Source organism: Buteo buteo, chromosome 2 (genome assembly GCF_964188355.1).
Source record: "Buteo buteo chromosome 2, bButBut1.hap1.1, whole genome shotgun sequence".
Taxonomy (NCBI): domain Eukaryota; kingdom Metazoa; phylum Chordata; class Aves; order Accipitriformes; family Accipitridae; genus Buteo; species Buteo buteo.
Genome location: NC_134172.1, coordinates 19,196,399 through 19,212,026, shown reverse-complemented (window position 1 = coordinate 19,212,026; position 15,628 = coordinate 19,196,399). Strand labels below are relative to the sequence as shown.

Below are 15,628 nucleotides of genomic sequence, written 5' to 3'. Positions count from 1 at the left end.
ACAATTAAAGAAACCACTATGATTACTTTTTTTCTGAATGAAATGATAGAAATTAATTAATTGAATTGCTTTTTTTGTGCAAGTAAATGCACAAATAGATAAATAAGCCAATAAAAACAGGCTACTGCACAAACACTCTTGAAAGCAGCAGGATTTCCTCAAATGGAGTCAGAGCAAGGTAAGGCCTGCTATTTGTGTGTTCCAGTCTTTAGTTTTGACTAATCTAGGAGCAAAGAACTTGACCATTACTGTTTTCATAGATTCACTATAACCTGTTCTGTGAAAACTTCCTCCTCTCGCCAGAGGAAAATGAAGAATGACTCTGACAGGAATAGTGTGCCTTTCATAACAATCAAGGCTCTTGCTGATGTTTGATCAGTGTTTGATAAGGTTGAGATTGAAGAATTGGTTGTATTTCATGATTTGTCAGCTGAGTGAATACAAATCTCCTGCCAAATACCTCAATGATACAATGGTATCTAATCCTGGAAACAAGCTCTAAAAAATGCTTAAGTTCTAAAAGCTTTTCCAAATTCTTCTGACTTGCATTGGGAAGATGTTTTTAAGAATAGTTTGCATTGGAAATCATAATAAATTATTAGGTTAGACTGACATCAGAAGATGTCAGCTCTTTGTGCAGTGAGCATCTTTGAAAACCTAGCTTCTCTTGTGTCTGCTGGGCATTTGAAACTCCATCTGTGAAACTTCTGGCCTGTAAAGGGTGGATGCCAAACAACTAGGATGGAACAGACTGTGAGGAAACAGTCAAGTGTTTATATTTTAACTTTTATGTTTCACATGGATTTATTTTCTTAATGTGAAAAACACAAGGCTACATCTGGAGTATAAATTTTATATTTACTCTTTGCGTGCCAAGCTGTACATGTGCAAGGGTGTTGTGGTTTAACCCCAGCCAGCAACTAGGCACCATGCAGCTGCTCGCTCACTTCCTCACCACCCAATGGGATGGGGGAGAGAATAGGGGAAAAAAAAAAAAAGCAAAACTCAGGGGTTGAGATAAGAACAGTTTAATAGGACAGAAAAGAAGAAAATAATTATAATAATAACAACAATAAAATGACAATAATAATAAAAGAATTGGAATATACAAAACAAGTGATGCACAATGCAATTTCATATCACTCGCTGACCAATGCCCAGTTAGTCCCCGAACAGCAATCTGCCCCCCCCGACCAACTCCCAGCAGTTTATATACTGGGCATGACATCATATGGTATGGAATATTCCTTTGGCCATTTTGGGTCAGGTGTCCTGGCTGCGTCCCCTCCCAACTTCTTGTGCCCCTCCAGCCTTCTTGCTGACTGGGCATGAGAAGCTGAAAAATCCTTGACTTAGTGGCAACAATCGAAAACATCAGTGTGTTATCAACATTATTCTCATACTAAATCCAAAACATAACACTATACCAGCTACTAGAAAGAAAATTAACTCTGTCCCAGCCAAAACCATGACAAAGGTCTAGTATGGAGTGTGTGGAATAGTCTTGGATGCTTTCTGTCACTGCACATGTAGATCCATGAATACAGTGGATTTCAACTGGTGTGTGTACGTGAAGATATGCATAAGTAGAAAAATAAATTCTAGTAGTGACTTTGGTGAAGCTTTCCTTTTAATAAAAGTACCTGTGAAAGAAAACTGTCATGGAACAGATTCCTCTGTTGAAGTGCCACCTTCCTTTCAGCTTGTATGCAGCTTTACAGGGCCACTGCAGTTTGTTTTTCACAGTAGCTATTTAGGTGTCCTACAGTTTATAACAATGAAGATATCTTCATCATCTCCCTTCTGGGTTTTGTTTTTTTTTTTTTAACAATATTTTTGTGGCTAAATTCATAAAGGTAGGTGATTAGTCTTTACTTTAGCTTTCAGAGACCTCTGTTTCCATTGCTTTGGGGTTTGTTTTTTTTTTAATTTATTTTATCATAAAAGAGCATTTTTACTTCAGAACTGTTGCTTCCCCTGAAGACGGGAAGCCAGTCTTGAAATTTAGATTTTCAGAGTTTGACACCAAGGAGATCTTTCTCATCTCCTTCTCTCAGAAAAGTTATCAACTAATCCCTGCAAATTCTATGTGGTGCTCTGAAATGAAGATGGACCTTCTGCAGTCAGCATCTAGCCTGTAGATACATTCCCAAAGACTGGAAGGCCAAACAGTGTAGACCACTGCAGTTTTTCTGAAGCCACTTCTGTAGTATCTGATGGCAAAATGATGTCAAGGAGGAAAAGTAGAGAATCAAATGCAGACTATTGTGCACTGTAGTATTCTGGATTCCTGCAAAGCTGCAGCTGCCAGGGAGAGCTTACAGGAGCAGCAGGGCATTGAAAGCAGAGCTTGTTGCTCTGCTCTGCTTTTGTGTTCTGTGATGGGATCTGTGAGCAAGAGGTTTTGGAGGAAAAGTTTCTCAGATTCCACTATGAATGGGCTTAGAGCCACCACTGTAGTTTACCAACAAAGTTACTCTCTGGAGTGTTTGAATCTGTATATGTAGATGTTATTAAATCATTTTTTCCTAGAGGAAAAAAATCCTCAGCTCTTTAAGGCACATCCCATGTAACGTATCAACAGCAAGCCAGTCTGGAAAGAAAGGTTGTTGCCAGGTTTCTTTTCTACTAATTCCATCTTCAATATTAGTTATATGTACTGTACTGTTCAATTCTTATACCTTTGTTAGTATATACAGTGTGATGATTTTTGACGTATCTCGTAGTTTTTGGTAGCTGTTTTGTATTGCATTTGATCATGTTTGGGTTTGGGGAAAAGAGGCTAATCAGGTTTGAACTAGGCTAAGGTAAGTGGCTGAGGTACAGTTTTGAGGCCCAAACTGGCCAAGTAGCTAAAAAGACTGTCCTACAATATTGTTAAGGATTCTTGAGAGATTTTAGTCCCGAATACTTGAATTATCATAAAATCATCAGACCTCATAACCTTGGATGGGTTTATAATGAGACTATTACAGTCTTGGTATGAAATATTCCACCCCACCTTCCATCTCTGTTTTACAGAATGAATCTATTCTTACATGATTTGGTACCTGTTGAACCTGTACTCTCAAATTCTAGGAAAAGATAGTTGAATATTCCATTTTTAACTAAAATTGGCACTTTCATTTGCTTCTCACTCTAAGGCATATGTGAACAATGAGGCACTGGATGTTCACAATCCAGGTTGAAGGTATTGTCCTCTGACTAGAAATCATTAAACCAGATGACTATCAAGAATTATTTACCTACAACTAAATGGAATTTGGAGCTGACCTCTTAGTGTGGGTCATCTGATAGTTTCTATGTCTATAGAAGCCAAAACCAGTTGCTTCAGAATGATGGAAATGATCTGTTACAGAATAATTCTAGGTAAACATGACATTTCTTCTGAATCTCTTCACTTAACAATTGCCTAATAGCACGTGCCTTCATAGAAAGTTTTCTAATTTGAAGTGAAATTCCTCATTTTCTACTGAACACTTGGATTTCATTTTCTTTGCTGTATTTCTCTGTCTCTGTGCTAATGTGCAGATTACCTAACTGATCTTGTGAAGCATTTTGAAGTTGCAGTGCTGTGAGCTAGAAAAAGGCTTCTGAGAGAGTAAGACTTATTGTTAATTAATTTTTTTCTATTAAAATAAACACATACTTTTTTGATATAATAAAGTATCAAGAGATGTGTACTCAATCTCGTACTTTGATTTAACCTTTCCGTGTAGATCTAATCAGTTAAAAAACATGCATAATGATTACTTGGGAAAATAAACAACCTTTTTGCATAACACGGTTCTGCGTGTGACAGTATAATACAGTATTTGTAGAAGTGTAAAGTTACTATGTTGTCTTCATCTTAACACATAAAGACCTAAATCTGAGACTAGTATAGAATATGAATTTTAACAAATTATTAAAAACTAGAGGAAAACTAATAATATGAGAGCTTCTAGCATCATTAGCATTTTTTGGTAAAAGTAACCTAACTTTCTCAGTTCAGCATTTTTAAGGAAACCGCCTACAGGAATGAATGTGAAACAGGACATAATAACAGTACTCTTGACTCTCAGTTCAGAAATGCCCTTCTCTCTGTAGGCTGCACTCAGATAGGCTGAACAACTGCCCTGTGTGGATGCTGTTCTAATCACGTTTATAATAAAGAATATTGCTGGAGAGAGGATTCTTGCCAGGTGTATTAAGCCTTGTCACGTGTGTCCAGAGATGCAGGCAGAAGAAATAGGCCTATTGAGTCTGTGTTGAAAAGAAACCACTTGAGTATTATACTTGGGATGAATCAGCTTAGCAGTTTCATGTCAGCAGACATCAGCATGATGACACAGCTAAGGCAGAGTGTGCTATAGCCCGTTTCTTTCTGCTCTGGATGTTAGTTCAGAAGGGAGTAGAACTGACATAGTTGGAAATCACATGATGGAAGATGGAGCAGGGAGGTAAATCGCATCAGGCCCTACAGACGAGCATGTAGGTCAACAGCAGGTGGGAAGAACAAGTGGCACAGCCCTTGCCTGAGATCTGGTGCAAAGAACAACCTAGTCAAGGCTGAGTGAAGGCTGAAAATACCACAGTAAGGTAAATGGTAGGTCTTACACAGCTTTTACTCACTACTGTAAGCCAGAGTCCAAGAATCATGATGCAACATATTTCTATAGTTCATTTCTTACATAGATCAGGTAGAACTTTAAGAAGCATCTCAGTCCATTTTCAAAAGACACATAGTTATGCGTGCCATATTTGAGATGGATTTGGGTTTGTGAGTCACGTAAGTAAGCTAGTATATTTTATAATTCTCAATACATTTTTATGCTTAGGAAATAGAGGGAATATCCATTATTTTTATAGTTAAAAAAAAAAAAAGATTTTGTTTTCATGAGTTAAAACTTAGCCTGGTAGGGTAAAAAAGTTTGGATGGAGTGACCTCCCACCTAAAAATACAGTTTTGTAATACCAAAGCATTTTGTAGAAACCTCTCCCTTTTTGGAGAGGTGTATGTCTATTTCTGGCGAGGTAGAGGGAATTGCCAGGAAGTTATAGAAATAAATCCCTTTGTGCTGAATGTCAAGATGATTGTCAAAGCATTCTTTTTAGGTGTTTTGGTTCTCCTAGCGTGTACGTGAACATTTCAAGAACATTTGCAATGCCCTGCTGAGTTAGACCAGTGTTCCATGTAGCACAGAATTCTGCCTCCTGTGGTGGCACTAGAAGATGCTATTTAGGAAGTGTCTGTCCAATTTTTGCAGTCCATTTCCCTCATGCTCTCCAGCAACCATGATTGTTGTACTAAGGATGTCTCAGACTATTCTATTTACTATCCATTTATGGACACAGTAAACCTGATGATAATACTGTCATGCTATACAGTCTCCTCTTAGAGCATGCAATTTTAATTTTTGTGTCACTAATATATACTTATTACTGCATATAATATTCCACATACTAGAATATAATGTTTTAAACATTATGAAAACATTTCCAAATCAAAATATTTTTCAATGTGGTAAGAAATTTAGAATCCTGTTAATTTGAAAAGAAGGAATATGTTACAATTTGCAGTGGACTGCAAGCTCTGTTTTCTGATTAGGTACTTAAAAAGTACCTTCACAAACAATATTTGAGTAGCTAGTGCAATCTGTACAGGTGCTGGCCGTGCACAATCCAGACTGAAATGAATCTGATTCATCTTCGTTCTCATGTAGAACCTTTTCTTATTCTGGTGTAATCTTCATCAGAGAAGTCACGTGAAAGTGTAGAATAGCTTGTGCTTGCAACCTGCTTCTCTAAAGAAGTGGCATGATAGCCTTTTCCATTCCCTCAGCCTTATAACCTGGGAAAATAAATGCATTAAATAAATCAGTAACTTGTATCATTCTACATTGTTGCAGGCAAAGTGGTATACTTTGAGTTCAATCTTCTGGATGTTTCTTGATGGTAATTGAACCTGCTAACCAGACACTGGTAACTCAAAAGTATTACAGAGAGATTATTACGAAGGATTATTGTGATCCAGTTGGCAGCTATGTTTGCTAATTTAAAATTTGCCTGAAGTGATTAAAATCTTTTCCTTAACTTTGATCTTTTAAAGTTAATGTCAAGAGGAAAAAATTTAAATGTACAAATATTTAAATTATCTTTTTAAATCCTTGGGACGCTTCTATTTGTGTTGCTTTTTTCAGAAAGAACAAAACCATTAAACCCAGTAAATAGAAGCTCTCAGGAGTTTGAATTAAACTGGAACACAGAAAATTGTAGTGCTTCAGTTCTCCTGGTCCTCTTTTTGCAAGCATAGACAAAGTACAAACCCATGGTGTGGATTCTAGTTCATCTGAGTGAGGACACTGTAGCCCCGTATGGAAAAAAGGAATAAAGTGCCAGTATACCAAACTGCCAGCCTGCTGTACCAGGGTAATGGCAGTCCATTGCTACTGGATTACTTCTAGTGGCTTGCCTGGCCTAGGAAAGCTTGCACATCTAGCCAAAATGCTTGTAACAGGGTAAGAACTGTGAGAGAACCTAGCTGACAAAGGCTGATGCTGTGTGATAAGCACAGGGTGGCAAACCGGCGTAGTTCCTGCTCAGTTACCAATTATAAGGGCAGTTGCAATTGTCTGGTGAGTCACTTACATATACTGAGCGTATAACAAGCTGAGATCCCCTGATATAAGTCCTTTCTGGTTTTGTGCAGATCCTTTAGAAGAATTACTCTTCTTGAAGTTGCCCAGAGATGGAGAGCCCAGCACAATGCGTAGAGTATCAATTACTCACTCCTTTCCAATCCTAAAAGTGAGCCTTCATAGCAGGGAGCTGACATCAAAGCTTTAAGCCAAATAGAACAAATGGATTTGGAAATGGAGAACCAAAGGGATAACAGAAGTCAGTTGTGATCTCAAGCAGCTGCAAGCATTTGTCAGCATTGCAGCACAGGAGAGTTATTAAGGAGGATTTGAAGGAGGATAGGGGTGTGGTTTCTGTTTGTTTTGGCTGCTCCTTCAAAGCAGAAAGGAAAACACGTTATGCCTACAGTCAGCTGGTGATGGATGCCAGAACTGCGAGTTGATCAAGGATAGAAGTCAATCTGTTGCTGCCTAAGGAAAGGTATTAGGACTGCTACAGGTCCTGACGGTAAAAGCAACTAGCTCATATCTGATCTGATTGAGAAGAGGCAGCCAGCACAAGGGGTCAAGGGAAGAGGGGCATGGTCAGAGTTGGCTGGTTAGGGATAAGAACTCACCAAGGCCAAGAAAAGGTGTTGCAGTAACTCCTAGGTAAAATGAAGAATGCTGAACAATACATCTGCACTGCTGCATCTGGCCTGGAGTGAGTCTGGTGTTTGGAGAGAGAATTTTAGTAAATCAGATGCTTCTAGATGCTTGCAAATGTTAACTGTGGTCACAGAGAGAGCCCTATAATTCATGAAATATGTATAAATTTTCCTTACAGATTCATAAATGAACAGTGACAACACAATTTACATATGTGTCAGAGAAAAATTAGTATAATTAATGCCCAAATCTTGTGTGGCTAATAGTTTTGGGTCCTTCACTGACCTACTATACATGGAAGAGTTTCTGATCATGTTGCTTTTTTGACATTGCATGTAATTCTAATGTATGGTATAATTCACTGAAGTGCATCCTTTTCTTATTTTTTCTTTTTTTTAAATAAGAAGAAATCACCTGCTTTGTTATATAATGTCCTATCTGTGAAGTATAGTTATGCATCTAAAGAAATATCAGTCTCAGCAGGTCCAGTTGTGCTGGTGAAGGGAGATATTTTTTCAGCTGGGGAGTTGAGATACTAACAGTGTTATTCCAGGTTGTAGTGTGGTTTGCTACAAAAGAGGAGCAACCACTGTCCAAAGTAAGATCTAAGTATTGGTATTTTTAAAAAATTGAGGCTAAAATACCCAGAAGCATAAGGTGAACTTCTAGGATCAGGACAATCATAACAATGTATTATGAAATTCAGATCCTTTTCCTACCTACACACACACAAAGAAAGGCAGAGATCTATAATGCAAATATTTCTGCTGCTGTTGTGTGGCTTAACAACAGTAAGGCATCAGCTGTTTGAGAGCTGGGAGACTGGGTGATGTAAAACATGAAAAGAGACAAGAAAATGTAAAAAAAACCCAAATATCCACACCCCCCCAAAAAAAACCCTACAAACAACTGAGATAAATTCTTCAACTTCTACACTCATCTCAAATTTTGCTGTAGGTGACAATATATTTACTTCTGACGCGTTAAGTTTGATTTTATGAGCTCTGTAGGAGGACTGATAAATTCTGTGTGCTAGGTAAATAGATCAATATTTTTCAAAATCTGTTTGTTTAGATAATCTTCCTTGACCTGGGATGCAACGCCTTTACCTCGGTCCCATACGCCCATTTAAAAGGGGAAGGAGTCCTGTAACACATATGGGGCAGGGGACGGGTATGGTTCTTGCAGTGAGAATATGCTGTCACCCCCACACGGGCAACATAACGAGACTCTTCACAAGACGCTGCTCCTTTTCTGCTTCCAGGCATAGGCTACTGCTTCACAGTGCTGTTTGTGCCAAAGCAGCCTGGGCACAGAAAAGGAGAGCTCAGAGGAAGGCAGGTAGTTCTGTCCTTCTCTCTTGTGAGCTTTCCAGCGCCATGTAAGAATCCCAATGGCCGGCAGTAAAGCATTTTTCTCTCCATTAGCTTGATCTCTTTCCTTTCTCAGCTAATGGCATTGTCACTCTTCATGGCCCCTCTCAGTGTGTAGAAGAGGGAGAGAGGAGCTGCTGTCGGTGTTGCAAAGCAACTACTGCTTGTTCTTGATGTAGAAAGACGTTTGGCTGAAACAATCTGCAGCCTCAGAGCCTGCAGCCTGCAGGAAGGCTCAGAGCCAGGGGAGACGCTGGTCATGCGATCTCCTTTTGGGACATTGCATGGTGGGAGTGACTTAGACTACTGAATTTTATCTGAATTTTAGCAGGCAATTTCATGTCATTGAAGCTGTTGGGACTTCAATTGTTGAACTCCATTCACATGAAGATTTTGTCTTAAATAATACAGTTGTAAGGAATGGGTAGGAGTATGGAAACTGGAGTTGTTCTTACTGCTGTGATAGTTTTGGCAAGAGTGGAAAAATCCAAATTCAGTGACATGCATTTTTCTGTGAGGCCCCTCTGAGTAACAAGTGCTGTCTGGAGTGAGTCCCACAAGAATCTGTGGAAATGCCTTAGAAGCAGGACCCAACGGTCTCATTTTGGCTTTCGAAGAGATGAGCCTACCTGAGATAAACTAGAGACATCGCTATATCGGTTACTTCTCTTTTACATGAAATAGAGGACCTTGTGGTATGTACAGATGAATAATTTATTTAGGATTTTCCCTTGGCATGTTTACGGTATGCTTTTGTTAGCTACAGCACTTACTATATGCAGGTATGTTTCCATCTAAGGGAATGAAGGCAAGCTTGTGGAGTTTAAAAAAAGCTTTGAATGGAAGTTGTTCTGTATAATGGAATATATAATAAGAGTTATAATAAGAAAGCAGATATGCACCTTTTTTGATACGGGAGATTTACTATAAAACAGTGATCTTTCAGGAAGTTAGCACAGTGGAAAATAACTAGTCCATTTGGGTTTTGGGGTGGGGCGCAGGGAAGGGAGACTTGTAATTTGTCTACATATTAGCAGTTATTTCCAAATGACATATATGGAAGAGAAATTAAACAATTGAAAATTGCTTGTTCATATTTCTCAACATCAGTCATTTTTCAGTAATGTCTTTGGTTATAATTGCTCCATTCAGACCAGCACTGAATATTTTGATCCATTACATGTCTGAATCTGCCTTGATTTCTCCATTTCTGATGTGTCCCTCTTTGCTTCCCAATTATAGCAATTTTTCACTCTTGAATTATGTCATATTTTCTCAAGATCAAAGATGTGTGGCTACAACTATCATTTGATGCTTCAAAGTTTTAGTAAATACTCGTAATTTCTCTGTGTAATGAGTATTTCATATTACATTGTGGTTTGCACAGTCTGCATCTTTTAAACAACTGGTGAGCAAACGTTATGGCCCACCTTGCTGGAGAGTACTGCGCATAGAAAAAGCTGGTTCTGAGTAACCTCTAACAATTTTTGTCACCATGGAGTAAAGCAAAAGCCCAGAAAAAAACCCACTGAGTTTTACCATTCCACTATGTAATTAAATAGCATGTGAATACTACGCCTCTCACATTCCAATATTTAACATCACTTTGCTTTCTGTACATTTTATTTTTGATCATATCTTTACTAAAGATGTGAGGTTATTAAAAAAAAAAAAAGACCAAAACCAAACCCCATATTTACGTAACTTTTGGTTAAATCCCTGATTACCACACCTCCTTTAGCTTTAGTGGGTTGTGGCATCAATCATCATAAGAAAGCTTGGACTAAGGCTTGTCTCTTTTTGCTTCAGACACCCAAGGATTAAATGCTTAAATTCAAGTGTGATAGACAAAATAATTTTGCTGTCTTTGTTCTCTCTTTACATGCTGGGTCCCTTTATAAAGGGAGTGACTGGAGCAAATGGGTTTATCTGTACAGAGGTCTCCTCATCCTTGTTCTCTGTTGGGCAAAGAGGGCTGGAGGTTGCAACTTATGGAAAAAGAGTACCATAGCAAGGAACAAGGAGCTGGGATGTGCAGAAAGCAGGCAGCCAGGTGTCAGTGGTGACAAAAAGAAAAGTTTCCAGAAAGATTGTCAGTGTTTGTTGCAGTTCAGAAAGCTGCTGACTTCGCTGAAACCAAACCCTGGAAGCAAGGACTGCCTTGCACAGACACATTGAGCAGGGAGAGATTGGTTTACAAAGCACTTTAATTTCAATTCTGTCTGATCTAGCCTCTCTGAATTAATCGTTCCAGTAGTTTATTTTAAAAAGAAAAAATAATTCTTAAAAAGGGTCTTTTGAATTTAGCGTCCTTTTGGTTCTTACAAAATTCTCTGTAAGAATGTCTTGGTATGTCCTTTGGGATGTTCTTGCTGCTTTAGGGTCCCATGACAGCTACTGAGTCACTGTAGCTCCTTTTGTAGTCACCAGAGAGAAGCAGGCAACTTCTAGAGCACTTAAGCTCTGCACACTCCTGAGAGGAGAGGAATTGCCCTTTGGCTGATTCTGTTTCAGCTTCACTCCTTTTGTAGAAGGAGACTTTAGACAAGCCCCACTATTTGGATCTGTGCTTCCCCAGCCATGCTTTCAAACTCAGTAGGGAAGATTGCTATGGCAGTCATTTAAATTACAGTGAATTATGCTAAATTATTGTCTTCATTTAGGAACACATGCATAAAATGAATTATGTGTAGTGTGGACATGATAGTACTTGGACTACTGTCTGAACCCTGAATCATATAGAAATGATGGTACAAAAGAGGAATGTGCTTTGAAATGTTTCCCAGTTGGTGAAGAGTTAACAAAAGCAACGTGGTTCTGAGCAGGCAGTAATAAAAGCTGTGAAGTGCTCACTGTTACAGCAAGCTGCCCTACTTGCTTACAAGATTTTGTGGATTTTCCAGAGCCCTAGCTCTGTTTGTAGTTGTCAGTAGAAATACTTCTGTTAGCCATTATTGATCCCAAACTTAGGCCCTGCTTTTTCTCCCTAGCCAAGTGAATGGTTTTGCACTCTAAATGTTTTTTTTCATACAGCTCCTTGTGTATAATAAAATGATGAATTGCACTAAGTTTTCTGTATTAAAATGTTATGTCTTGGTAAGCTGCCTCTTGCATTTGCTCAAAGACCTGGGCTCTTTACTAACCAGTGCCTTTCAGTTTTGTAGTTAGGTTAGCTCTGATTTTGTAAAATGATCCTTCCATTTCTTTGATTAAAAAAAAAAAAATTACAGCTGTGTTATGCTGCTGCCAGGCTGTGAAGATATATAGTTAAAGCTCCTTCAGAATTTCTCTTGTAAATATTTTATCAGGTGACTTAGATCTCAGTTGCTTTACACTGCACTATTCCAAATCATAGCTTGATACCAATTCAGCTGTATACTATTTGGGGGGAGATGTGGACAGGTGATACATTATTTTCTTCATTAGTGAATTCATGGGGCTGTAAATGTATTATATCATAACATAAAGAAAGAATGTGAATTATGGGATGATGCAATATGAAGTTTGCATCAGGAAGAGCTAGCAGTGGAATTCAGCTGGGCTGTGCCCAGTGAACCTTTTGTACAGCACTGTCACCTACTTGACTTTTTTCATTCGGTTAGAGACAAAATGCTACTCCAAATGTTTTAGAACAGATAAAATCCTCCTTTGAGGGCATTACTTCTTTTTTTTTTCTTGTGTATGTAAAGCCTGGTGGTTTCAATTACACTGAGTTTGAACAAAGAGCTTTCAAGGGTAGAGCATATTTTGAATACTGGAAATGTGATGGAAAACAGGATTCTTGTACACAGTAATGGTCATAATGTTATGTTTGGATGACTTAATGTGGCCCAAAAGTACAAACGAGCCCTGAAAACTATCATTTAAAATAAGAAACCTCCCTTTTTGGTGTTTCTACAGCTGAAAAGTGGTATTATGAAATGCTGCATTTTTAAAGCCACAAGCTTTTGTATATAGGAGAACACAATATTGATATAGATGTGGCCTTTTCCAATTTGGCCATGGTGTGAGGTAGAGATATCTATGTCCTGACTGAAAGATAAGAGGCTGTGAAAGCCAGTATTACTTAAGATGGAGCAGGCAAACTTTTCCTCTGGCTGGCTGTCTTGTCAGTGCATGCGTGTGACAAAGAAAATAAGTTAAAAGCCAAACTGAAAGTAAAGAAATCAGAAGCAACAAACAAACACCCATGGGCCTGTGACTAACACAGCCCTGGAGGTGCTAGATGATGTAAGAGAGCAAAATTATGAATACCACATGGTTTGTGATCACTGAAGCTAAATACGTCAGGAAAGATGTCTGTTTCAGTGATACATTTCATTCATGCTAAATTTAAAGCAATCAACTCTACCTGAAAGCACAGAGCACTGCTATGGTTTCTTCTGGTTATGGGTTATCTTGTACTGTTGTTAGGAAAAATAGGAGCCATAGCGCACATCTTTCTTCCGTTTGAGGTGAAATTAAAACTACGCTGCACGGACAGGAGCTGCATATTGAACCACTTGGCCTGTTGAAGAAACTGATTTAGTTCCCTGTAAGTCTTCACAAGGCCGTTCAAGTATTTGTAGTATGCATTAGGTGCTGTCAGTGGGATGTGCTCTTTGGTGGTAATAGTTGTGAAGACATGTCACGCTGTCGGCGGAGAATAGGAGTTAATCTGGTCACAGCTGACCCTGTGTGACAGCCAGGATTGTAAGATGGATGGCCCATCAAGTTCCATCTTGGAGACAGAAGGCAAAGAAAGTGACTCTGGAGATGGCTGTATCAGGTTGATTCTCTTCTAATACAGAAGATCTCTTTTGAAAAGTTGAAGATGGAAGGAAATTTGACTTAAAAAGGCCCCAAAATAATTGTGTTCACTTTCCCAAGGAAAGGAAGAATGGTGGAGCAGCAGGGTAAGGATAATGGGCTTTAGGAGAGTATGCTTCACCCAGCTTGTGGAACCGGTAGGTACCTGTGCTTAGGAAAAATAGTGTAAAAATGAAGGAAAGCAGGATAGCTGGCAGTTACTGAAAGACATTCAACACATAATAGCATATTAGCTGATGCAGAGAAAAGATAAAAGCACAGTAAGAGATGAGTAAGAATGCATTAGGATTTGCTTGGTTTAATATTTCACAATGCCTTCAAATAGGAGAAACAAAAATGCACAGCTAAGGTACAAGCATTTAAGGATAAGCTCAGAGAGACTAATGTGAAGAGTGGTAAAGACAAGATTATGTTACTAAGACAAGAGAGAAATGAGATACAAGAATGTTTAATATATGTCTTTACAAAGTGAGGAAAAATAATGACCTAGGGAAATACAGACCAGCCTGTTTAACTTTGATACCCACAATGATTCCAGAACAAATTAATAGAAACCACCGTCAAAATACCCAGAACCCAGTAATGTGATAAGTGGTCAACCTGGATTGGGCCAGAACAAATCACATTAATAAAATCTCTTCTTTTAACAGGATAAGTGGTGTAGCAAGGGGAAAGCAATAGATGTGTCTTCTGTAAGGATTTTGTATGGTCCCATGTGACATTCTTGTGAGGCAAATGTGGAAGTACAGAAACTTCATATAAACAATAAAGCAGATAACCTCTTCTTCATAAAACTGGACTCACTATTCACTTTTGGACTGGGAGAATCTCAAATGGGCATCTGCTTTTGGTCTGTTTCTGTTCATTAATAACCTGGGTGATGAAACAAAGTCCACGTAAAAAGTCGGGAGTGGACACCTAGTTTAATTACAGGCATGTTGGAGAATAGCATCAGATTCACAGTTGTGAATATCAGAGGGATTTGTTTGAGTCACAGGGAAAAAAAAAATCAGTAAACACATGCAAAGTACTGCTATCCATAGGAAGAAGAAATAGGACATACCTGACTAGGCAATGGGACTGCAGAAAGGGATTCTTTGCAAAGTGGAGATTGTTCTGTTCTGTTCAGCTTTTCCCCACTAAGACAAGATTTCCAAAGGAATTCTGTATGCAGTTTGGGGCAAAACATGTCACAAACATCAGTGGCAAATTGCAGGCAGTCTAAATTTAGAAAACATGGATGATTTCAAAAGGTTACAGCAACTAAGTTTGTACAGCCTAAAAAAGAGAAAAATGACATGTCATGACAGTAGTCTGACAGAGATGATGTTAAATAGAGAATAAGGATAAGTTATTATCAAAGACTACTGGAGGGAAGGGCAAAAATAAAGCTGTTTTACTGGAAGCAAAAAAGATTCAGGTTAGATAGTAGGAAAAATGTCTATTAGGCTAGTGAAACACAGAAACAGGCGACTTAGAAAAACTGGAGTCTCCCTCAGTGGGAGATTTTTAGGAGCAGGTTAGACAAATATCTGTCAAGGACCACCTGAAAGTACCAAATCTCTACACAGTGCAAATGCAGTGGACTAAATTATTTCTTGAGGTCCTTTTTACTCCTATGTTTCTGTAGTTTTATGACAACAAAACAGCAACAAATAAGAATCTTTTGTTCTTACAGCAGTCAGTACTAAAGGGATGGTACAGTCAGCTCAGAGGCTGGCAGCGCTGCTGTACTGCATGCTTGGTGGAACAGGTCAGATTATTGATCTATTCTAAGAACAGAAGAAAACAGAGATTAGTGCCTGAGGTGCTTTTAGCATTCTTATGTGTGATAACATTAAAGCAAGGTTGGACAATGGGACTTTTTCGTATCTATCATTCGTGCATGCCGTAAGTTGTGCATATGTGATGTGCTACCCAGTCATTTATGTCTGTGCAGCCTGTAAAGATAGGGAAGGTAGTAACTGTAGTTGCCCCGCTGTTCACATCCAAGATACTGAAATAAGATTAAAGCACCTTGACAACTGCAGGATGCAAGCAAATGTTACCTGACAGCTTAGTACAGATGCATAAATCAGGAGCAGCTGGATGATTAAAGGCTGTAATAGCCCTAACAAAAGTGCAACTGATGATTTTCTTAAAAGCAAAGCTGATGCTGAATCCGTATTCAATGGGCAT

General features: G+C 38.6%; 1 protein-coding gene across 2 annotated transcripts in view; it reads left to right on the top strand.

Annotated features, from left to right (window-relative positions):
• Positions 1-15,628, top strand: part of MYO3A (myosin IIIA) — a 124,114-nt gene that overhangs the window by 14,740 nt on the left and 93,746 nt on the right. The window lies entirely within an intron of this gene.